We start from the raw sequence: 25,796 nt of genomic DNA on the forward strand, positions 1-25,796 counted from the left end.
CAAACCTTTTAACAATAATGCAAATGGATACATACTATAAAAGAAGTAAATGATAAGCTCCAATGAGGGAAGAAGGGTCATGCCTGACTTTGCTCACAAAGGAACTGTTCCATGCACCATGCCCGGTGTAGTAGGTACTAAAGAAAGAAGAAAGGAAGGAGGGAGCAAAGGAAAATTTGTTTGTGTGTTCAGGGGTTCCACTAAATTTAAAGCATCTGATCTAACATTTTTTTTCTGGGAAAGGACAAAAGAAAAGAGAATCTGTGAACTGCAGGTCTTTATTCTTGCTAAAGTGTTCAGTTCAGTTAAACGCATTTTGCCTATTACTACTAAGAGATTTTTGTTTGTTTGTTTCAAAAACAGCTATTCTGTTACTTCAGGGTTACTCTGTGGTAGTTTTCTGGTCATTGCAATAAATTACTAATTTGTATTCTTTCAAGTTATATGATAAAAGCAGTATTTCAGAACGTAATTTTCTCTTCCATACTTTATAGCATGGAATGCTCAGATATCTAATGAGTGTTTTATACAAACATTTGGGCAGACTTGAAGGTCCTATTTTACTCCCCCTTTCCTGCTTCCTCCTCAAATCCCTCCACCCTGCCCACACATAGACACATACCTATCTTCCTGTGTCCCAACATTGTGCTTTCTTGAAATTATATGGCTTTCTATCTGGGTGAGAAGGCAAAACAGGCTCCAGACATTCCAGAAGGTTTTATAAACTCTGCCGTCTGCACATCTGGTATGTAAGATACCCATAGTGCTCTTTAATCAGCAACACAGATATCTGTGCTTTGGGCACTTGTCAGAGAGTTACACCACAAATTGACTGCAAATAGCCAGGTCTTGTCAAAATTTACTTGAACTTGGGCAAGCTAACCAGCCATTCTTACATATTCTCCAAGCTCTGACCTATGTTAAGAAATATAATCAGGACACAACATGGCTGAATAATGTCATTCATCTTCCTGAAGTTAAAATTGGAATATGTGTAATATAAGAGAAATTCAGCTCAACAAAGATTCTTTGTGGTTGTCGGTAGCTTCCCCATGTATATATAAGTTGTTTTGGATTCATAACAATTGAGGGTAAGGTACACAGATTCCCCGTGTACCTCCCCCGCCCCCCGCCCCACCATGCACAGCCTCCTGCGTTTTCAACATCCCCCACAAGAGTGGTGCATTTGTAATAATATGAAACCTTTTCAAACTGGCTTCTTGCACTTGGGTGTTTAAGGTTCCCCCGTGTCCTTTTAGGGCTTTGTCATTTCTTTTTAGCACTGAATAATATCTCATTGTCTGGATGTACCAGTTGATTTATCCATTCAACTACTGGAGAACATCTTGGTTGCTTCCAAGTTTGGGCAATTCATAATAAATCTGCTATAAACATCCATGTGCAGGGTTTTGTGTGAACATAAGTTTTCAACTCCTTTGGGTAAATATCAAGAAGCACTGTTTTTGGATCATACAGTAAGAGTATATTTAGTTTTATAAGAAAACACCAAACTGTCTTCCAAAATGGCTGTACCATTTTGCGTTCCCACCAGCAATGAATGAGAGTTGCTGTTGCTCTGGCTCCTCACCAGCATTTGGTGCTTTCAGCACTCTGGATTTTGACCATTCTAATAGGTGTGTAGTGGTGTGTGCTTTGATTTGAATTTCTTTGCTGACATATGATATGGAACATCTTTATTTTTACGTATTTGCCATCTGTATATCTTCTTTGGTGAGGTGTTAAGATCTTTGGCTCATTCTTCAATCAGGTTGCTTTCTTACAGTTGAGTTTTAAGAGTTCTTTATATATTTTGGATAATAGTCTTTTATCAAATGGGTCTTTTGTAAATATTTTCTCTCAGTCTGTGTTTTGTTTTCTTATTCTCTTGACACTGTCTTTAGCAGAGCAGAAGTTTTTAATTTTAATGAAGTCCAGCTTATCAATTATTTCTTTCATGGATCGTGCCTTTGGTGTTGTATCTAAAAAGTCATCACCATACACATGGTCATCTAGCTTTTCTCCTATGTTATCTTTTTAGGAGTTTTATAGTTTTTCATTTTACATTTAGGTCTGTGATTCATTTTAAGTTTTGTGAAGAGTATAAGGTCTGTGTCTAGATTCATTTTTTTACTTGTGGATGTCTAGTTTTAACAAAGATTTTTTAATCTTTTGGAGAACTGTTTTCACTTATTGTCCACTTACCATGTAGATAACTTAATATCATGATCTATGAGATACATTTATCCTAGAGATCAGAATAAAATATATAGTTATTCCAAATGACTTTACCTTGCTTTATTTAATGGACAGCTAAATTATTTAATTCTGTTTTTCCCCTCAGTTGTCAGGAAACTTAGAGAATAATTTTGTATTATATTTCCATTTAGTACAACTTAACTAATAGATAATGAACAACAAAAAAGAGAAGAAACTATACTGGGTGTTTCAGAGGAGACAGAGTAAATGGCCCAATCCATGTTTTAGCCAGGATTACTGCCCAGCATACTTGTCAGCAGGAAAAGAGAAGCTAAGACAAGTGAACAAATAAGGTTGAGTAGGATGATATTACTGGTAGTTCCTAAAGACTGACTTAGAGGAGGCCAAGGAGGAAAAGAAAATATTTAGATCAGGGACTCTGCAGTCTGTATGGAGAAGATTAGCATTTGCCTTGGCTTTTATTGAAGGTTTGGAGAAGAGGAAAAAGTATTTCAGGTAGAAAAAATGTAAATGAGCTATATAGGAATTATTAAGAAATCTTATTTGATTGGAGCAAATGATGCTTGATATTACAAAATGTGAACGAAACATGGAAAGATAGGTTTTTTTTTAATGGAGTATGGCTATGAAAGCTATGGTGAAGAATTTCAGTTATTAATTCATATCATTCGTTTTCTTGTCTTTCGAGTGAGATGTATTCCATATGTTAATTAAAATTTTTTTTCATAATTGTGTTTCCTGTTTTTAATAATTTAAGTTGCCTCAAATTCATTTTGATGGTAGCAAAACATAAACAACACGATGTACATATGTTGGTAAGGAAAAAAGACTCCAATAACATTAATTTTTAAAAATATAATTTAAAACATCTGATGTAGAATAGAATGGGAACAAAATAACAACTAAATTTGTCTAGAGCCTCTATGAGCAAGGCTCTACACAGAGTATTTTTTTATATTTTATTTATTCATCATGGAAATTTGGTTATTTGGCATTTTTATCTCAGTTTTATAAGAGATATTCTAAAGCCCAAATAAATTAAATGAGTTTCCCAGAGACCCACAGCTCATAGGTGCTCAAAATCAGATTGAAAGGCTGAACTCTAACACTTATTTTCTTCCCATGACACTGTGCCATAACCAATATAACCTAGTGATTAATTCACCTAATTTTCACATTTAAGCTGAATGTCTGACACAAAGTTGATGCACTTTCATATAAATGTAACTTAATTAATACATATTCAGATTTTAAATAAATACATAAAACTAACAGAAGAATCTAGAACAGCAGTCCATTTTTGTTTTGTCCACAAGAGTGTTTAATATAGATATAATTTGTCAACAAATTCAGCTGGTACAAAATGGAAACTTGGATGATGGTTGTATTTACTATTTCATTTTTTGAAAATTTTTGAGACAATTCATTTTGAGAATAGAAGTTGCATAGATACACTTTCTGTACCTATTGAGGTTGTTCTGTGATTGTTCTCTGCAGATGTTGATTGACTACAGTCATCCTGGAAGTAGCCAAACAGCCTGATCTTGTTGCCTAAGACATCCTAGCATTTAGCAAATTCCAGACTTCAGGGACACATAACTAGAAAGATGTGGGAATTTCAGGTTCTCTGGACTGTAGAGAACCTCAAATTCCCTGCAGAGTCAATTCTGCAGAGTCAATTCTCTGCTTGACTCTCTTTCTAAAGCTCCATTCTGTTCACCAAGACAAAGTAGGATCATTGACATTAGTTCTTCCCAGGGCACATACCTATGACTCGAAGAAAAGGGTAGTGTCTCTCAGTGTAGTATATTCATAATGACTGAAATACTCAATTCCTTCTCCTGTGCATTTATTTACATTTCAATGTGGAATGAAACAAGACATATTCTCTAAGAAGTGGTAGATGGAAGGAAACCAGCCCTCCTCCATCATCTTCCCGTTCAACACCTTCAAGAGTTAGCAATTACTGCAGAATAAAGCTCAACTCCTTACCTTGACATTTACCATTTTCCATGTTCTGTCTCCATCTGTTCATTCTAATATTATCCCCACTGCAATTTTCCATGTATCTAGTGTACACCTAAATGGAAATATTTATTTCCCAAAACATCCCTGTATCTTCTGGGTATGTGGTTATAAACAAGAATGTCTGGGACCTTGCTCTTTCGGAACTTACCTTTAATCTTCTGGGTATATAAAGCAGTTCTTACAAGGCTTCACAGCCTGTGCATATAAAAGGGACCACACTAGTAGCAGTAATAATCACATCACCCATTCCTCTAACGAGCAGACTGTTGTGATCCCTTCAGTCTTCCCTAGTTCTATCTGAGGAGTTCCAAAAGTTTCTCACTTGAACTCACAAATTGTCATTTTCACTATCATATGGCACTGACCATATTCTGTTTTGGATCCATTGTTGACTCCTCCGAAGCTGTAAATCATTCATGTGCCAAAACAGCACTGATTTCCCCAAATCATTCGTGGTCCAAACAGAAGCAGGATAATATCCCTATTCCCCAGGTCACACTTTTCCACATAGGCACAAAAGCAGGTGGCTTGCCAACACACCTCATAGAACCTCTCATAAAATACAGCTTCTTCCTTTCCTGCTTATAGCTCCTTGTCTCCATATAGCTGAAGTGATTACCTTTTAACAGTAAGTAATGAAGATATTTTCACAAGAAACCTACATTTCTGATTCTGTTTGAACAATATTAAATGGAGATATTTTCTTTAAAGTTATTCTGTACTTTGGTTACAAGTGGTCTGTTTATCTTTTAAATCTAGTATGTTCGTGTGTCAGGCAAATTATTTCATTTTTCTTACCTAATTTGAGAACAACTGTAGAAGAACCTAAACCAGAAAGACTTCCCTGTATTGAAAGGATTTGGTAGAATGCATATGAAATCATTTGAATATACTAGGCTCTTAATAAAGTAAAATGGTCACTTACTCGATTTTTTCTTAAAGTCCATGGGGCTAGTCTGGGAGACAAATCTTTGAAATGGAGTCCAGGCTGCTCTTCCCAGCCCATCCTCCTTCATCTCCACCTAATACAATGTGAGAACCTATGTTGGTTCCTTCCTGCCCCTTTGATCCCAATCCCTCAAGGCAAATGGTGCAAAATAAGTTATGTTGATTCATTCTAACTGTGGAAGGAAGTCCGAAACACATCAGTAAGCAGAGACTAGGCCATAGCTGGTACCCTTACTTTGTTTTTTTACATACGTAACTTTTTATCCTTTCTAGCTTTATATTCTTTAGAAAAAAGAACTTGGTTTTATTCATCACTGTATCTCCAAGGATTCCTTGCACATAGAACACACTTGAAAAATGATTGTTGAATTGACTCCTTTTGGCCATATTATGCTCACTAAACCCAATTATCTTAAATTAATTGTTACCATGTATATTTTATACCTAGCCTCAAATTACTTAGGAAGGTATATAAACTCATACATGATTCCAAAACATAAAACTGGTTAGTTTTTGTTTTATAATAATTTTCCTACTCTTTAATCAAATGTATGATGTTGTGTAGACACTGCCTTAAAAGCAGCTACTGAAAGCACTAGTATTATATTACAAGGCCATCTGATAGAAAAACAATTATATTAGTGTAACTCACATGATATTGGACAAGGAATGATTAAGCCATCAATTCCCTGGAGCTACTTCTGAGCTACTGCTGCTATAGGGATACAAAGGAAATATTATGGTGGCTGTATTTTGCACAATGGGGGGATTCATTTTTGGAGGGAACTCTTCCAGGCAAAGTAGATTTAAAATAGCATTCTCATCAGAAGTAATAAACCTATAAGAGAATGCAGCCAGCAAAGGAAATGGACTCAGAATTCTCAGAGAAACAGAAAGCTGAAGCCTAACAGTCTTTGCAACATTTTGCAGAATATATTGGAAGGAAGTGAAACTTACAGCAGACAACAAAACATACAACTTTTGCATTTAAAGTAGGTACTTTGAGACTAGGCAAAAAAAAAATTAGACTTGGTAAGAGGTACCCTGAAACAGCAAGCAGACATCCCAAGAAAAATTAAGTTGGGACAAAGTAAGCTTCATTCACAGGCAGATTTTCCCAACTTAAATGAAAATATCCATAGCCAATCTGGTCACATGTTATCCTCCTCTATTTATTGAAGAGGAATTGGAGAATGGTCTCAGAAAACCAGGCATGTATTTTAGAGCATTCCATATTGTAAACTACATATATTCCTCATTATAGCGTACAAGTTCATTTTTCTTAATGAATCCTTTTGTTGCCTGCATAAAGCCCTAAGGCAATGAATACCTTTGGTTATTATTATAAATATATAACAGACTGAATGGAACTATGGAAATTTCTAGTCAATATTAGTATGGGTGGAGTTAAACAGTGCCCCTTAAAGAATTCTGTCTGAATGAGGCTTCTTTCTCTCTGAATATGTCATATTTTAAATGAATATAGGTCAGAAAAAAACTGTTTTACAAAGAGTCTAAAGAAGCAGCAAATATAAAATTATTCTATAAAGCCAAAAAGAAAAGTTATATAAGGTATTACACAGAGGGAGTGCTCTGTGGAGAAAGAAAATCTGCGAGGAAGGCAAAAAATGAGTTCTAGTCTTGGCTTATCTCTAACTAGTTCTTTGGCCTTGGTTAAATTCCTAAACCCAGAGTGAATCCTCGTTTACCCTTTATAAGTCAGAGCAGACCAGTACTGCAAGCTTATAAAGCCCTCTTTTCACCTTAAAAGCCACACTGTAGACTGTTTTCGTCGTCATTTGCATCTGGGGACCAATTCTTCCCCATTGTGCACAGATGACCCACACACTGCTGTCAGAGCTGAGCTAATTCAGTGCGCTGCTCTTGACTATTACCATCCTACCTCAGTCCTCCACTGAGCAACACCCCATATGAGGGAAAACAAGGTAAGATGCACTTTTAAAAGTAAAACATTATTGTTTTCGTATAGCACCTTTGAGTCTTTAGCTGGTCTCCTGATGACTCATTTGAAATTGTTAAAAAGCATTTCAGGTAGAAACACACTGGTGACACTTTGAAAGGGACACTGTTGAAATGATGATTCATAATTCTAAGAATATGGAATTAGTAGTGGTTCCAAAATGGGTAAACAAGTATTATCTTAAAATTTTTTTGCTTGCACATTAAAATGCATTCAGCTGTGTGCTATGTAAAAACAATTTTTGTTTTTCTAAAATAAAGACTTTTTTTCCCCAAGTAGACCCTGGATAACAACATATTTGGATATATTTTATCTATAAAACTACAAGTTAGATATCTGGATATTTTAAAACATCTGTTTATAAATATTTAAATTTTAGGCTCTCAATAAAAAATTAAAAGCTTTTGACATAGATATATAGACTCAATAGTGCATATCTGAGGAAGAAGGGACTAAAAGATGATCTTATAGATATTTGATCTTAAAAATGAGAAAACACAGATGAGAAGAAAATATTCTGATGTCCTCCCTGAAAGTTTTTTATCCTAAATACCTAAAAAGTGTTGGTCTTTTGACTTACCAAACATTTTTTTTTCAGTTTAACATAATAATTGCAGTTATTTCAAAGAACATTTGTTGTGTAAGCTCAACTAACTGAAACAGAATTGAGAATTGGTAATTTAAAACCTGGAGTCAAAAGGTACAAACTTCCAATTATAAAATAAGTCAGTCCTGGGACTGTAATGTAAGAATGATGACTACAGTTTATAATACTGTATTGCATACTTGAAAGTTACTAAATGAGTAGATCTTAAAAATTCTCATCACAAGAAGAAAAATTGTAACTATGAATGGTGGCTGATGTTAATTAGACTTACTAGTGATCATTTGGCAATATATACAAATATTGATCATTATGATTTACACCTGAAACAAATATAATGTTATATGTCAACTATACCTCAATAAAAAAGAAGAGCAAAGGATCCTTAATGAACCAAAATGAGCTCATTAAATACTGACATTAAACTTCTTCACTTTATCCATAGGTGATCCCTCAGTCATTCCCTCAAGAAATATTGACCATTGTTTCAGGCCGTTACAATAATCTCACTTCTCATATTTTGCAATCATATCCAATTCGAAACAACAAATACAAAAATATTAATTAAACATATACTATAAGAAAGTCATGCAGTGAGTGTGTGGAGGTGATTTTTTTTTTTTTAAAGCTATTGCTTCTGCTTTTATGGAGGAATTGAGAACATCTGAAAGAGCAAGGACACTAACAGGATGTAGAGTACCTGCAGAATGACAGGATGAATGAGAAAAGAAAACTGTAGAAAACTAGGTGCATGATCCCAAGTAGCATCATTTTCTGGGCTCTTTTAGTTGAATTTAACACTGCCCTGTACGTTTCAGGAGTTCCTGAGCACATTTTCCAATACAATGTTTTGTAGTATTTGACGTTGTAAATGATGGACTTGGCCATCAAGAAAATACACAATAAACTCTATCCTCTGAAAAGGCAGAAAAATGTGGGCATGTGGTAGACATCTCTAACAGGGATCTCATCTTGAGCCAGGTCTGAGTCTAAATATAGAGGTTCAAGGATATTTGATTATGTCTGGGGAATGCTAGAGGGATCCCACAGTGTCAACCCACTAAAAGATCTCATGTAAGGGAGCTCTAAACAAAGGAAGATGTAGCCAAGTACAACACATTGACTCAATAATAAGCCTCACATGGCCACTCAGGTACCAACTCTCATGTCACTTCTGTGCATATTCCATTGCTCGATGCAAGTCACATAGCTACATCTAACTTGAAGTGGTATGAAAGTACAACACTACCTTATGTCCAGAAAGAGGAGAATAAGAGATATTGGTGAACATCTGTACTTTGCCAGATAATTCCAAGTGTTAGCATAGTGCAGATGTAGAGAGAAATCCTCATGTGGTGGCGTGAATGTAGACTGGTGCTGCTATTCTGGAGGACAACCTGGAAACACTTACTTAAATTCAGTGTGTATATTGTCCAGCAGTTCTTCTTCTAGGTATGTGGCTCACACAAATCCTCACACAGGACCACAAGGGGATATGATCCCTCCTGTAAATTGCAGCATTAGTTGAGATGGTGATGAGTTGGCTACTATCTGGGTATCTATCACTGGAACTGGATAGGCAAAATGCTATGGTTGCACATGCTGGGGTACCATGCAACAGTCAGAAACAACAGACTAGATGTACATATAGCAAACTTGAAAGCATAGTAACGAGAGAAAAAAATAGCTGTAATATATGGTCCAAAATGACATTTGTTCAAAAAAACAATATATATTTCAAAAGCATAGTTTAAGATCAAAAAGATGTTTATTAAATACATTAGAGTTATTGACTATGAAGACAAGAGGGAATGGAAGTGAGTAATGGAGATAAAGGAGTATATATAGAAATGAATAAATTTGAGAGGGACTTTGTGATGGAAGTGATTAAATCAATGACCTGGAATTAAGATGTAACAAAACAAAATAAACAGCAATACAAACAAATAAAACTTGAGGAAGTTATTTCAACTAAACCATGTACAAATCTCAACCCAAATATCATTGTTTTAGGGTTTCCCTCTCTATTGTAGGATAACCTGGGGCTTTGGCACAATGAATACTCAGGCAGCTATCAATGAGCCCCTGGAAGAGCAGCATTAAAGATTTTAATACTCAAACAAACAGAATGGAATAACCAGCAGGACCCTCAGAACCTAGTGGAGTGGCAATATCTAGCAGGGGCTGGGGCTAAGGAGAGGGGAGAAGGCAAAGCCCCTTTTTGTGCTGTAGGGACAATGGCATAGTGGTGTCGCCATCTGCAAAAATGTTGGCGCCCAGTGGAGCAGGGTCAGGGGCCGTGCATCCAGGGACAGGAGAAATGGGACTTTCCAATAGAGTTCAAGGGAGAATGCGGCGTCCACTGGAGCAGTATGAAAACTATGTTAAATGTCTCTGGAGATACCTAGAAATAATTGGCAAAAACTAAGGGAGTGGAGGTTAGAACTACAGGACATCAGCAGAAGCGGATAAAGGAGTCTGTAAAACTCAGGTATCTCATTGTCTTGGGGAAATTTTGGTTACAAATAGTTAAAACAAAAATGTTGGTGTTAAAAAGAATATACTTAAGGTAACCAGAAAATCCCCTTACGTAAAATGTCTCATTTTATGACGATGTTCTGAGGATAAATGCAATTGGTTAAATGTTTCAATTAATTCATCCTGACTTTTTCAATGAGATGGGAAAGTGCGGCCATTACAAGAGAAACTCTAACAGTCAGCTTGTTGGAGATTACACTAATGGGAGAGGAAGGGATGTGTCTTTTCCTGAGAACATAAATATATGCAAGCTGGGTATCTGTCTGCAGATTAGCACTTCGGAAAGGTAAGAGGGAGAGACAGCATCAGACAACTCCGTAAAAAAAAAAAAAGAAAAGATTGGATTAATCCATTCTGTATGTCAAAGGGAATTAAGAAAGGATCTCAAAATCACACTGAGGCTGACATCTTCAGTGACAGGAAGAATAGGTCCATTATTAATACTAAGATGGAACAAAGAAGAAAGGATGCTTGGAGAAAAATAATATAATTTCAGCTTTTGAAAAAAAATCATGAGTATTGAGACTTAAAACATCCATAAGTCGAGGAGATAATTGAAAACACAGGGAGGGATGTCAAAGGGAAAAGGTATTACTTTGAAATGATGAGCTCGATTCCTTGGATACTTTTTGCTGCCACAGATCCTGATACTAGAAAGTTGAGGAAAAATGTCTCCAATTGCCAAATATGTAATTACACATGTAATTAAATATATAGCACACTCCTCTACAAATTCAGTATAACAGGCTCTAGTGTATATGTGAAGAGTAGTGGAGTGATGGAAGGAAAATAAGAAATGGAACAGAAGACAAAGATTTCACTATAGGCCAACTAGCGGATGTCCTTTGGCAAAGAACTTTGCCTCTGACCGTTAATATCTTGGGCTATAAAATGGAAATAATGACACTATATCTGACAAGAGTTGTTAACTACTCAAATGAAATCACATATTTAAAAAGTTTTTTCTCAGTCTTAATGTGAGATAAAACATTAATTATTGATATTATTCTAAAATGTTCTTATAGTATTTCTTTTCCTATAAACTGTATTTAGTGAGACTAGCAAATTCTAGGATTGTCCACTGCAAAGCCCAGAGAACATTCAATAAGCTTAATCTTAGGTAATATACTATAACTGATGTTTCCTGTAACAGTTACAAACATTGTTCCTGTTAAAGAGATCGCTAGAAAGAAGAGAAAGGTAAAGTTAGGAAAAGTATTTACACCAGGCATCCATAGGCAAATCAAAGATGAAATGTCTCGATTCTTCAGCAAAAATATAATCATCAAAGGGAGCTATCAATACATTTTTTAAAATCTGAGATGTATTTAATTTTTGACTTTTCACACGAAACTTTAAAATCATATTAACACTTAAAGTTACATTTACATTTCATCTTTTACATTTCAATAGATTTTTGTATATTTTAGATATGAAGGAAAGCATCATATTTTAAAAATGTATATGTTTGCCAAAGTTGCACTTTTTTTTAACCAGACCGTATCTTAGATAATCACTATGTCCCAAGATGAAAATAAGTAGAACAAGTGGTCTTGACAACCACAAACAACAGAATTAACTGCAAGGACAATCTGGCAGATTATAGAGAAATTTATAATAATAATAATAATAGTAATAAGAACAACAATGACAGCAATTTAATTAAAGCTAGTTGAATTGGTTGGCATATTAATTACATATTTCAAAGAAAACAAGATGTGATTGAAACACCTTGACCCACAGCATTAACCCATTGCATTCCACCTATGTAAAATTCTCATTATGACCCACAAGATCCCACTGGGTCTAATCTCTGTACTTGCCCAATTGTCATCACACATCAATGTCACCTTTTCTCTCTTAATTACAGCCACAAGGGCCTACACTCAGTCTTTTTGTGTACTGTACTCTTTTTGTTTTCCAGAGACTTTGAGCACTCTGTCTACCATGTTCTTCCTCCTATGCTTTACCTACCTCTGACTTACTCTTATTTTATCTCAAAGTCACTTCTTCATTGAAACTGTCCCTATCCCTCCAAACTTGGCTGGATTCTCCTCTTCTCTCATGGTGTTCCATATGTTTCTTGCTAGCACTTATTTTTATGCTTATTAATGCCTGTTTCTCTTACAAAATAATAAATTCCTTAAGACTAAGTCCACATATATTTTTCTCATTCTTTTATCCCTAATACCTATTGATATGCTTGCATATAATAGGCAATTTATACATACCTATTAAGTGAAGGACTAAATATTTAGTGTCTAAATGGTAGAGACCCCATTTGATTCTCAACTCACAAGTAAATTAATTCATCCATTCCTTCTGGTAAATCCAAATACTAAAAATTATTACGTAATATTTATTTTGTTGGTTGTGTTGAACTAGTTATATGAAATCCATGGTAGAAGGGAAATGACTAGGTTTATGTTCAAGGGAACACTTTCACTCAATGTGTGGAGCACATAAGGACAGGCTGCTCTATTTTCTGTTTATATTTACTCCCCATTTTTTTACCTGTGGTGGGAGAGTATTCTTGTACATAAGCTGAGGATAAAGTTGTCCAAGTGTTTCAGCTTTTATATTTTTGTTTGTGTATGGTGTATGTGCATGCACATGTATATATGTGTGTGAGAGAGACATCTGATAGATTGATCGATCAATAGATAGATAAATCATCTGTAAAAGCTCTTGCAACGATTTCCAAAAAAGCAATTTGTACTTTCATTTGTGTGAAACTCAGAAATTCCCATAGCAGTCAGTACATAAGAACTAATCAATACCTGGCTTCCCTCCCAAGATCTGCTCCTGAGTTTTATTATACTGTGGAACCATTGTGCTCAGACTAAAGATGCCCATTTTAAGGGTGCACTCTAGATTTCAGGCCACACCAGCCACGCTGGCATAAGATCTCCTTCAGAGAAAGGAGTGATAATAATACAGCTCCAGCACCATGTTTCATCATGATTAATCATTAGAAGTGTTTAGATCTATGGAGTTTTTAAAAACATCATGAATGAAGCAAAGTTGAGAAACTCTTCAACTGAGCCCCCTCCTTTATGGTTTGAAAATAAATAAGGGAAAGCAGCATGGTGAAGTAGGATTTACTTAAGAGTCAAGATCTAATTGAATCCCAATGTCAACTTCTTAATGGCTGCATGACTTCAAGTACATTTTTGACCTCTCTGAGCTTTACTTACTTATATGTGTTAAATGGAAAATATAGAAATGACCTCATGGGGTTCTACTTAAAACAAAAAACAAAAAAACTTACTAGTGCCTACCATTTGTTAAATCCTATGCTGTATACACTTACCTGTAGTTTTCATCTAAACTTCCTGTAAAGTTGTATTAACATCCCCAGCTTACAGTGAGGTTCAAAGATGTCAAAGCCACACAACTACTAACTGTCAGAGTGAATGGTATTGAATGAGATCTTTAGGGGCCTTTATCAAAACTATGAGACTGTTTTGCTGTTGCACAGCTCTTGAAGCTTCAGACCAACTCGCAGCAACCCTGGACCAAGAAATGATTCTTGGTGGTCTTTGACCTTGACCAGCAGCACTGCTTGCCTTAATTGATGCAGCATTAGGTTGTTTGTCATGGGAAATGCCCTATGATTCCTTATCTACCACTTCCAAGTTCAGTTTCTCCAAACATGAGGTAAATTGAGCAGGGACTTTCTCTGAATATGGATGTCATAATAGTCATCATAATTGCCCTTATACCTGTATCTTGTCATGGAGAAATTGTATAATTGACTTTTAATATTTGCATAAAAGGCATTTATGTCTTTTGGATTTTGAGAGGCTGAGTTTATCATATTTAAAAGTGCTCGAGGTCGAGGCACACCCTCTTCACAATGCCTGCTTGCCTGAATATTCGTTCACTCTGGCCTAGCAAAGACACCATATGCAACAGGAGTAGGACAGAGTGGGAGAACAGTAAGTCAAATTACCTCTGTGGGAAAATAAAATTGTATTGTAAAATTCTGAACCCCAAAGCTTTTATATAGAAAATATTCAGAGCATGTGTATCAAACATTTAAGTAATATTTGTAGAAGGAAAGCCAGCATTTGGGGGCAGGTGGCCTGGGTGTTTGAACACCTACTTGTAAGTCTTGGTTCCACCATGTATTAGTTGTGTCATTTTGTCCAGTTACGAAACATCAGCCTGCTTCCTTACTGTGAAATGTCCATAATGATACCTTCCTAGTCCATCTTCCTGAGTGTAGTAAAATTCAAATGAAATAGCATGAGACAGTGGGGCAAGGATATGATTCCATATTATTGTTTTGATTTTATGTAGTAAATTCTTTCCTTATAGGCAGTATTTTCCAAAACATGTTCAGCAGAACACAAAAAAAGTAATAAAGCAATGGAAGTTACTCTTACAAGGGGTTTTGTGTTCAAATATGTTGGGAAAATTCTCGGTTAAACGAAGTTAACGCCTTATCTCAAAACTTCTCAGAGCCTCTAATGGGCTAAAAGAAATCTCCAGAAGGGGAGAATTTGATTCAGTACTTTTTCAAGTTTATTTAACCTCATACCTTTTATCTTCCAGAATTAATATTATGCAGAACACATTTTTGGGAAACTTAGCTCTAATGGATAAATACTGTGTTGAGGTTTGGATTTTCATATGAAACCTTTTCTGTGCACTATAATAACAGCTGCCACATATTGAGTATTTTCTATGTGCCAAGAACTGAGCTAAATGTTTTAAACCTTGTAACATGATTTTAACTGCTTAGAATCATTTGAATTGCATGTCTTATCCCCATCTTAAAAGTGAGTGAAGTGAAGCTTAGAGAGGTTAAATAACTTAGCCAAACTAATGAATCACAAGGCCAGATTCAAATCCAAACCAAAGTCCATGGTTTTGTTCACTGCTGAGCATTTGTTTAAATGACTGGCTGGATAAGCCATGTGATCATATGTGAGATGTATTTTTTCCTAGTTTTATTGAGATATAATTGACATACATCACTGTATAAGTTTAAGGTGTACAACATGATGGTTTGACTTATATGTATTATGAAATTATTACTGCAATATGTTATATGTTATCATCCATCAACTCATATAGACACAACGAAGAGAAAAAGCAAAAAAATATTATTTTTCTTGGGATGAGAACTCTTAGGATATACTTTCTTAACAACCTTCTTATGTAACATATATCAGTGTTAACTATAGTGATCATGTTGTACATTACATTCCTAGTACTTATTTATCTTACAACTGGAAGTTTAAAAAGCACCTTTCTCCAATTCCCAAGGCATATTTTAAATAGCACAAAGCAATTCTGTGAAAATTGACAGATTCTGCCTTTTTCTCTGGAAGTCAGCCCCTCTGAGCTTCCACCAAGAGAAGTCCAGCTCATTGATCAGAGTCATGGACAGCCCCTGAGCCCACTCAGGACCGCTTCTGTGGCATTTTCTGCTCTACAAGTGCCAGACCTCAAGCCAGGCTTAGCCTTCCTTTTGTTCATATTCTTTGCTTGTCAATGTGATAAGCAGGCCTGCCTAGGTCTTTCTCTTTCTGTCCCATCATTTATACACTTGTACTTAGGGTAGGCAGTTGGCTGCTATCTGTACCACCCAGGAGCAGGGCAAAGGACAGGAGAAACTCAAGAGAGTCCTTAAGCCTATGCTAAGTGTTCCAATACAGTTCTTACCAGAGTGCAGAACTGTAGAACTGTGTTTGGCTTTTAATTTCAATATTCTTCTTCAGTAGGGAATTCCAAGGAACAAAGTAAAAAATAGAACCTTGTTGGATGAGTAACCATGAGGTCATCAAAGTACAATAAAAAAGAGCAAAACCTCGAACAGAGAACATTGAGATAAAGATTAATCCTTCAAGAATATATATGTAACTCAACTCAACAATATCTTGAACCAGAATTTTAGGATTTCAGCATTTTTGACCCTATTTTTTTTAACCTTTTAGATATAAAATGATCTAATTTTATTTCATGCAAACCAGGTTAATCATTTCCATAGTAAATTGTTTAAGGAAATTGACGTGACCCATAAAACAAGATGAGTTAATATTATCAAATTTACTAAAACTTAACTCAAGAGTTTATAATTCAGTCATGTAAGAAAAACATTGAATATAGAATTATTCCATTGCCAAGGTTGATACACTCTTGTCAAATAGCTCTGATCGGCAGTTTTCATATTTTTAAAAATAAAAAAAAAAACTTTGTTCAAGTAGTTTTTTTTACAAAGAGCCCAATATTTTAGGCATAAAAAAACAGAACCTGTCTGTGAGAAGCAAGAGAAGTCTAGAAAAGCTTTCTGCTCAGAGCTTCCCTCCACCAAAGTCTGCAGACCCTGAGGTCTAGATTCCTAGAATCCCTAGGAATTTATAGAGCACTGCCTATGAAACTCTGATCCAGATAACGCTCCAGACAAAATCTGGGGGAAGGTGATTTTTCTCTGTTATTTAAGTTGACAGGTAATACTAAGCATATGCATAAGACCATGAAATAAAAAAAGAAATTAATTTTATAGCTGGAAGGAACCTTGATAATCATAAAGTCTAATGTCCACCAATTTTATGAATGAGGAAACAGGCACAGAGAACTTAACTAACACAACATCACACAGCTTATTAGTGGCAGGGTCAGTAATAAAAATCCTGCCTCCTGACACAGCCTGGTGCTCTCCTAATACACTACATGGCCCTGCATAAATCAGTTGGAAGTAGCATATTTTTTTTCTAAAATGCTTTAGCATGAGAGAGAATGTACAAAATATATTAAGAATTTATCTGACTGTTCCTTCAATTTGAGACATAAGGATAATGTCTTCAGTGAACCAATACAATAATCAATGTGTATTATATATCCTGAGGTTTCCTCCTGGTACTTTGCACAGAAAAGCTTTGAGACGGTATCTACATATTAGTAACCCTGCCTCTTCTCTAGTGGAAAAGCCACTGCCTAGCTGAAGACTTTTGTCATTGGTCCTTTCACCATCCAGGACACATGCTGAATAACAATTGCCCAGCAGATGATCCTGTAGCAGTTCCCAAGGTTTAGGTTTTTCATAACCGAAGTATTCCAAAAATTCAAGGATCATAACAATTTAAAGTTCTTAGCCTATTCTGGAATGTTCCAAGTAATTAGAAAATGTTTCTGACAATAATGACATTTTTAATGAGAACATTTTTTCATATATCATATTTTTAAAGTACTCAAATTGATATGAACATACACGTCCCTTCACATTTCCTCTCCTACTCCTGTTCCAGGAGTACTTTGTTACAGCAGTCCTAGAAAACTAATACAATGACCCTGTCAAGATTTGTTTGATTAGGTGGATCCATATTAAAAGCCATTTTTTAAATCAAAGGTAGTCAAATAATGACAATTTCATATGACTAGCCTATACACATTAGTTATATACTAGACATTTCTATGGCTTGTTATCTACAAAAGAGGTTTCACAACTCGAGGAGAGAGAGAAATTAGCAAACTTTAAATCATAATATCAATACTGTAGTCCTTCTTACATGAGGGCACCTTGAGAATGTAAAAACATGTTCTACTATCTGACTTGTTCGGCACCACAGAAATGCATCTATAACTTTGTATGACTTACAGATTTATTTCTGAGATACTTGCTTGACCAATTCCATATGAGGTAAACAGTCTTTGCACTTTTCTGGATCTGACCTCATAATTCATTTTTCTGATCATTGATCTTACTCCTTTACCCTCTGAACCCGAAATTCTCATAGTCTTTTTTTTTAAATCTGAAAATATCTTCATTTATGGGTATCTAGTATACTGAGTTGTTTAACTATTTAGAACTGTGTAGTATACAAAATGACATCACATAGTACACTGAGTGGTAGATATGTAATTTTCTAAGGATAAAGCGTTCAAGATGTAACTACCATAGAAGAGTTTCTATGTGAGAGTAAGACTGATAATACAAAATCGATTGTAACTTTCAAAGGTAGAATGAGCAAGGTTTATACAGACCATATTGTTATGGTTCCAAAAATGTTACTGCTCCCAGTAGTGATGCAATGACAGTTTGTAGTAGCATTCACATTAACTGGGTGCAAATTAAAGTGGGCTTTGAATAAACGAAAGTAATTGGGGCATTCATTCATCAATATTTATTATTTCCTGATGAAATGAGGAATATCTAGGCCATTTTCCCAAGATTTGCTGGAATACTGTTCAAAAAGTGACACATCCTTTAAAACCTATTACAAAGACTAACCAAACTTAACGTTAAAGATGTTTTCTTTGTCTCATCTAATTCCCTCCAGCTATTTAAGCTTCTTTTAGTCAGCCTGTTCTTTCTCATATTTTAATTGGTTCTCACAAAGGATATTCTTGACATGGATTTTCAAGGAACTAAAGTTCCATTTAAGAAAGTTTGGAGGCCTGAATGTTAAAGGAGAACTCGAAAACAACAGTAAAAACAGCAAGATTGCATTTGTGTTACAAGATGATCAGAAAGAAGAACAAATAATCATAAACATCTGATGGGAGAATCATAACATTCCTTTTGAACTCTGCATAAAATGTTTTCTATTTTTCTCCATGATATCTTAGCAAAGGGAACAATTTAAAATTTTGTGTCTATGGATAAAATCTGAAAAGTGCTGAGCTTCCAAATACAAAAATACAGTGTTTTTTTTTTTTTTTTAAAGGCTCTTTGAAAGCAGAAGTGATTGAGATTCTACAGCTTGCCAGGGAAGGATTTACCTTTCTGGTGTCTTCAGCATTCTTAAGATTTGTGGGGTTTTTTTGTGTGTCTCATATTGTGCTTCCTAAATCTAGTTGGAACTTGGACAAGTACTGAAATCTTCAGAGACCGAGGAATTAAACAGAACAGGAATTAAGGGTTTTGATCATACAACAGGCAAAATTAACCTACTGTCTTTAAGAATGTTTCAGGAATTAGAATTTTTGAAGAACAAATGTTTCTAAATTTTCTAGTCTATGCAATAATAAACATAATTTTCCTTAAAGGCTTCCTCAGTGTTTTATCATGAAAAATCGTGCTCTTGTTACCTCATAAAAATTGTCTCATATACAAAATCACTATTGTGAATACTTATTATGTCTGAGAAATATATACATGGATTTTTTTAATCTTACCCTTCAAATAGCTCTGGGAAGTAGGTATTCTCTTATTCATTTAAAGGATGAGAAATTGCAGGATCATAGAAATTAAGTAACTTGATGATGGTTATAAAGACAATGAGTGACCAAACCACAATTCAAATCCCAATGAATTTATCTCACTCCCACTCTATGAGAGCAAGCATACTTTGAATTAGGTGTCCAGAAATAATCTTCTGATATTTATAAACATAATTAAAATAATTAGCCTGTGGATAGGAACATATTAGTCTTGTCCCTTGAATCCTTTATTAAGGGGTTCTGTTTTACAATAAATGAGAGTATTTTCACTGTCAATATTCCAAAACTTTAATTTAATTCACATTATACTAATTTACATAGCAATTTTATTCCAATTTCTATTTTGCTTATTTGACAAAAAATTCTAGTAACTAGTAAAGTTTACTTTAGAATTCATCTAGGAATACAACTCACCCTATTGATAGCCTTAGGCATCCACTGATATGTTAAAGCATAGCTTTAAACAAATATTAGATATAAAATCTAGGATGTATATCATAGTGAAGGATGGTAAGAAGCTTTGTTCATTTATTGATAGGAAACATCAGTTGTGTTGTGGAGGCTAAATATTAGAAGGGAAAATAAGAGTGATCTAGTAACTTGAATAAATAAGCCCCCAAAATTATTCTTATTAGAGCATGTGTGTGTTTGCACGCATGTACATGTGCACGTAAGATGAAAATAATCATCTCTGGTAAGGGAATAGTAAGATGAATATTTTAAATACTGTCAATGAGAATAATCATTGCTTCAGTGTCAATAAGAATGTACGTTGCTTCACTATATATACGTGTGCTTAAAACTATTTGCCAATTGTCTTAAAATATTTAAAATTTTGACCACATAATTGAATTTCTAGAAATCTCTTAGAATAAAAATAATCAAAGGTGCAGACAAAACTGTGTACAATTTTTGATCATGGTATTATTTTATATAGCAAAATGTTGGAAACAATTCTATATCCCACAATAAGATAATGGCTAAAAATTATGCTAGCTTCCTATTGTGGATAATTATAGAAAAATTGAAAATTATATTTTCAAAAATGTTTGATGGTATGATTAAGAGTAAATTATAAGAGTACCTACAGTATGAACCCATATGTACACTTGCTCATAGAGAAAATGGAAAAAAATTCCAAAATATTAATAGTGCTCATCTCTGATAACGTTTATTTTCTTCTTTATTTGTCTTTTTATTTCAAAGAAATTGGGGGATTATGTATTGTATTTTTAACAAAAATAAATTATCTTTAAAAATAGATAATTTCTTGGGAGGAGGTGCCCTTAAGGGTTAGAATGGAGACCTCAATAGGGTGATTCCAAAAAAACCCCGACACCCACCATAAATGCACATCTCCATGTGGATATAGCTGCTCACATCCACATTCAGTGGCATTGCTTTATGCCATTCAGGTAGTGCCTGAGCACTTTGCACACGCCTCTGTTTGGAGAACTTCTAAAGGAAATGATGCTACAGAAAGTGTGATGATTATTTTTTTTCTGATTTATCTGACAACAGTTTTAGATGTAAGTATTGTATCTCAGTAGAGCTAATGCACTGGGCAGAGTGGTTCTAAGAGAACCTTTCCTGAGTTTCTAGTTTGAGAGAAATATCTTACATACATTATTCTTTTAAGCAGCACAATAACTCATTTTACGGATTAGGAAGCTGAAGCTCTTAGAGACTATGTAATTTGCCTGTATAAGCATGGTGAGTGAGAGGCAGAATTAGAAGTCTGTATTCTTTCTACTAATATACTGCGGTACTGCCTTAACAGAATTTTCCATAGCATTTAAGCTGTATTTGTACTTGATATCAGAAATATAATTGTCCTGGTGTATAAGTTTAGAGAGAAACTGAACTGACAGACTCACCTATAAAGTAAAATTGGGCCAACCTATGCTTTTCTAAGATAGTCCTCACACTCTACATGGAGAACATAGCATGTGTCATTAAATTTGCATATATAATAGAAAAGATTCTGAACTAACTCATTCTTGAATGAATACAGGCAGGCTCACACTGCATTTTCTTTTGTTTCATACACGAAAATAAAAGTAAAATATATTTAGACTTAAATCCATAATTACTCAAACCCATTGCATTTTACCTCTGTAAATCCAGATAGCCCTTAATATAAAACTATATACAGATATTGTTTATTTTTATTTATTTATGCCCACAAATTTATGATAAAAATACAGATAAATTCTATACCACTAGATTCAAAGAGAAATGAAACACAAGATTGACAGCAAAGGGGAAGATTTTATTCCATCTGTTAGAAATATGCTTTGAAGAGATCTGCCTATTTTTCAATACACAGTGGGACTCTTTCAAGGTAGCAATTCAAAGCTGTATTTATCATTTTGGAAAAATCACAGCAAAATCCCTGCTTGCTGATTTGTTGTTGTTGGAAACTCAGTTCATTTTTTTTTTTTTTTTTGGTACCAAATACTTGAATATACAGCACATTAAAGAGCTGCTAGGTCTAAATCCACTGTTTTAATTAATGCTGAATAGCAGCACTGAACTGTCAACTATTGATATAGTTGACATCCTTCTCCAACTACTCCAGAATGTTATTTTAAAGGCCTCAGGAATTAAAATGAAAACAAATGCCATAAGGCTTTTCAAAACTCTGGCCCAGAAAATAAAAGCCACGTGCTTGCTCTTCAGAGCATTACGGAGAGATGCATTGGCTGAGATGGAGAATATATTTCTTTAATGTGAGCGGCTAGAAAAGCTACGATTGAACTATGCTAAATAACCCTCCTCTGAAGACTGAAAAACAAATTTTAGGGTTATTTAATCATCAAAACCTATTCTAAAACAGAAAATGATGCTTTTAGATTTAAAATCATTATGCATTACTTTAAAATATAATTTGGCACAAATAGCATTATGAATAAGTAAAATTAAGTCTCCAGTTCTCCTTTAATACTCTTTTATTAGAACAAAACAAAGCAAAACATAACCCATCTCAACTAGCTTCTTTTTCCAAAGCTATAGTTTAGAAAGGAAAGCTGTAGAAAGGTTGCTTCCCTTTGATGGAATTCTGGACACTTAGGTCAGTACAAATGATGATATTTTGGTATTTAAGGAGTAACATAACTGAAATTTTAAATGCTCAGTATAAATCAAAGATGAGTTACCTTAATGTTCTCAGATATTTTTTCCAATTTTGTACTTCAATAACATTTTTAAAAATTAGATTTAAAATACGTTCATTTGAGAACTGACTGTAAAGTTTTGAATAATTGTGATAACTTTTCCCAATAAAATTGAGTGGAAATGATTTGGACTAGGAAATCCAAAATGGATTATCCTAGTCTAACCCAATGCTTTAGAGATGGTTAAACTGAGGCTCCATTATTGACAATTCTGAGAATGTGACACCAAGGTCCTACCTCTCCACCTAGTACTCTTTCCCCTCTCCCACATTGCCTCCACCTACACAATAAATACTAAAGAAAATATTATTTATTTAACTTGACTCCCTTTTTTTTTAAAGTAAATGCTCTAAAACTTCAAAAGGGTGAGCTTTTTGTTTGTTTCCTTAACACCTCCCTCCTTGCCCAATAGGTATGAGCCAAAAAGAAAATTTCGTAATGCATGCTCATTAGAGAGGCATGTTATAGACCAAAAGTGAGTAAAATATGCATTGTTTCTTTTCAGGATTTGAGCGCAAGACAAAACTCAATAAGGCACCAATCTGCTTTTAACTCTTTATTCATTACAATGATACACTGAAATAATAGAGGTCAAAATGGTAACATTTCCATAAAAAGCTCCTCAATGGGGTGCATTAAATTGATATTTCAAGGCTAGAAAATATGAAGTTGTTCTTGTTCATATAGGGAGCTATAATATTTCAACAATGTTTTTAGGAAACTCTAGATAGGAAATAAGTCAAGGTAACCAACTCAATAGAGGACCTAGGAAATTACTTAGTGGTCATAACTATTCCATTATAATTAGTGAGACTTTTCTATTGCAATTAGACATTTGTCAGTGGTTGTCATGCCAATACAAATATTACCCTATATCCTCTGCTGTATTACCTATCTGATCAAGGAACAATGGCTTAGCTACACATAAAGCTTTCAGAGAGAGAGATATGGGATATTACTTGTTTTTATATTTCACTCTCAAAGAATAAAATGGAAAATTAACTTTGTGTTTTTGTTTGGAGAGGACTAACAGAGAATGATTGGAGCCCTTAACAGATGAAGCTCCGTTTGACTTTTTTATTTTCTTCTAATTTTTTCATGAATTGGGGATAATTGTAGGAAGTTGAAAATAGTGGCACAGAACTTCAGAGATTTCTGATTTTTAAATGCATTTTAAGCTGTCGAACTTTTTTCCCAAAGAAAATCTTACGCAGAGCTCCGATATATAACAAAGGTAAGTGTTGAGCTTTTATCTCTGAAGTGGATTGGGAGAGCTCAGAGTCCAGGAAAAGCTAACCCCTTGTCTCTGTCCGACATTGGCATCTTTGCAGAATCCCAGGGCTCTGCAGAATGCAGCTTTAAAATTGTGGTTTAGAATCATACAAAAGACTAAGAGAACAAGTGAAGGACTTCGTCTACAAGTGTCATTTCTTTGTGAGGCTAATAAAGCTTATTTATGGTAGAGAAACAAGTCCTCAGGAAATCTGATGCCTAGGGATAGAAATTTGAGCTCAAATGGCCTAGAGCTTTTGACTAAACCTAGAAATGAAAATGAACTTACAACAAACATTCTAAATGAAGTAGTACATATCATAGCTGGATTAAGTTTAGAAAGAATGATTAATGAGAATAGGAATCACTAGCTACTTTAATAGTTGTTCCTCTAGTAATCAAATAATATACATCCTTTTAAAAATTATTTATGTGTTTGGAAATTTCTGTGTCTGAAAATAATTGTACAGGACAAAAAGAAATAAAAGCCTAAGCTCTTAATATTGGCCAGTACTTTGTGTCTGTAGACCAATAAAAGACCAAGCTATAAAACTAAAAATAATATGTGTCAATGAAGAATCAATCTTAACATCCATATTAAATCATTGATGGGCGTATGAAGTCCTTCCTAAAGTCTTTTCCACATTAGGAATTAGTTATATTAATGGAAATTATTAATATACTTAGTAGATTTGGTCAGGGTATTGGCATATTATTAGCCCATATATTTAGGTCTTAAGAAGATCTTTATTATGTTTCTTTTCTCCAAAAAAGAAAATGGTGGAAGAGAAGCTGTGTTCCATAGTATCCATTCTCCTTTTTTCTAAGTTTTTTTTTTTCTTTTTAATTTAATTTGGTGACCAGGACACATGGCCATTTAGCTAGAGACTGTATTTTCTATTCTCTCTTGCAGTCAGTGACTGTGTTTGGGCCAGTGGGGAACTGCAAAAATATGTGCAACTTCTAGATTATTGCCTTGAAGAGAAAGCTGCTCTCCCAGTACATCCTTGTTTCTCTTATTCTTGGCCAAGAACAGCAGCTAGAGCAGATCTTAGACCCGAAGTTGGAAGCCACATTTTGATGATGATATAGCCACCTGACCAATCAGAGTTCTTATGGATCACACTCTTATCACAAGAGAGAATATTCTTCTATCTAATTCAAGACCTTGTATTTTGAGGTTTCTTTGTAATAAATCTTCAGCCTATGCCTTAGCTAATAAAGAACTTGGTGTCATAAGAGGTGTGCTGCCATAAAAAATATGTGGCATTGTTTTAGCCATTGAGTTGTAGGCTACAACTTATACAAATACTGCAGGTTGGAAAGCTAATGACCTTTCTTATGGCATGGCAACCTATTTAGTAAAACTGTCAATTGTAAAGAAAAAAAGGTCATACCTACAAATTTGGTTATAGTAAGTGAGATTAAGAAAAGGCTAAATATTTGTCTATGTTAGCTGCCTCTTGATACTTTTAGCCAAATACAAGAGAGAAAAGCTTGTGTAAGGATTGCCAGTGTTCGTGTAGAGATAAAAAGGAATAGACCTTGCTAAGAGAGTCTCTGACCAAAGTCTAAACATTAACGCGACCATACATCAGTATCTTTTATAAAAGGGAAATCCCTTGCTTGTATGTCCCAATTAGCAGAAGATAAGACTTTGCTATAGACTGAATGTTCGTGTCCTTCCGAAATCCATATGTTGAAACCTAATCCTCAATGTGATGGTATTATGAGGGAGGAGGAGGGTCTTTGGGAAGTGATTAGATCATGAGGGTGGAGCCCTAGACAGTGAAAAGAGAGACCCCCAGAGAGCTCCCTCGCTTCTTCCATCATGTGATGACTCAGTGAGAAGATGGCT

This window comes from Balaenoptera borealis, assembly GCF_965194805.1.
Source record: "Balaenoptera borealis genome assembly, chromosome: 13".
Classification (NCBI taxonomy): domain Eukaryota; kingdom Metazoa; phylum Chordata; class Mammalia; order Artiodactyla; family Balaenopteridae; genus Balaenoptera; species Balaenoptera borealis.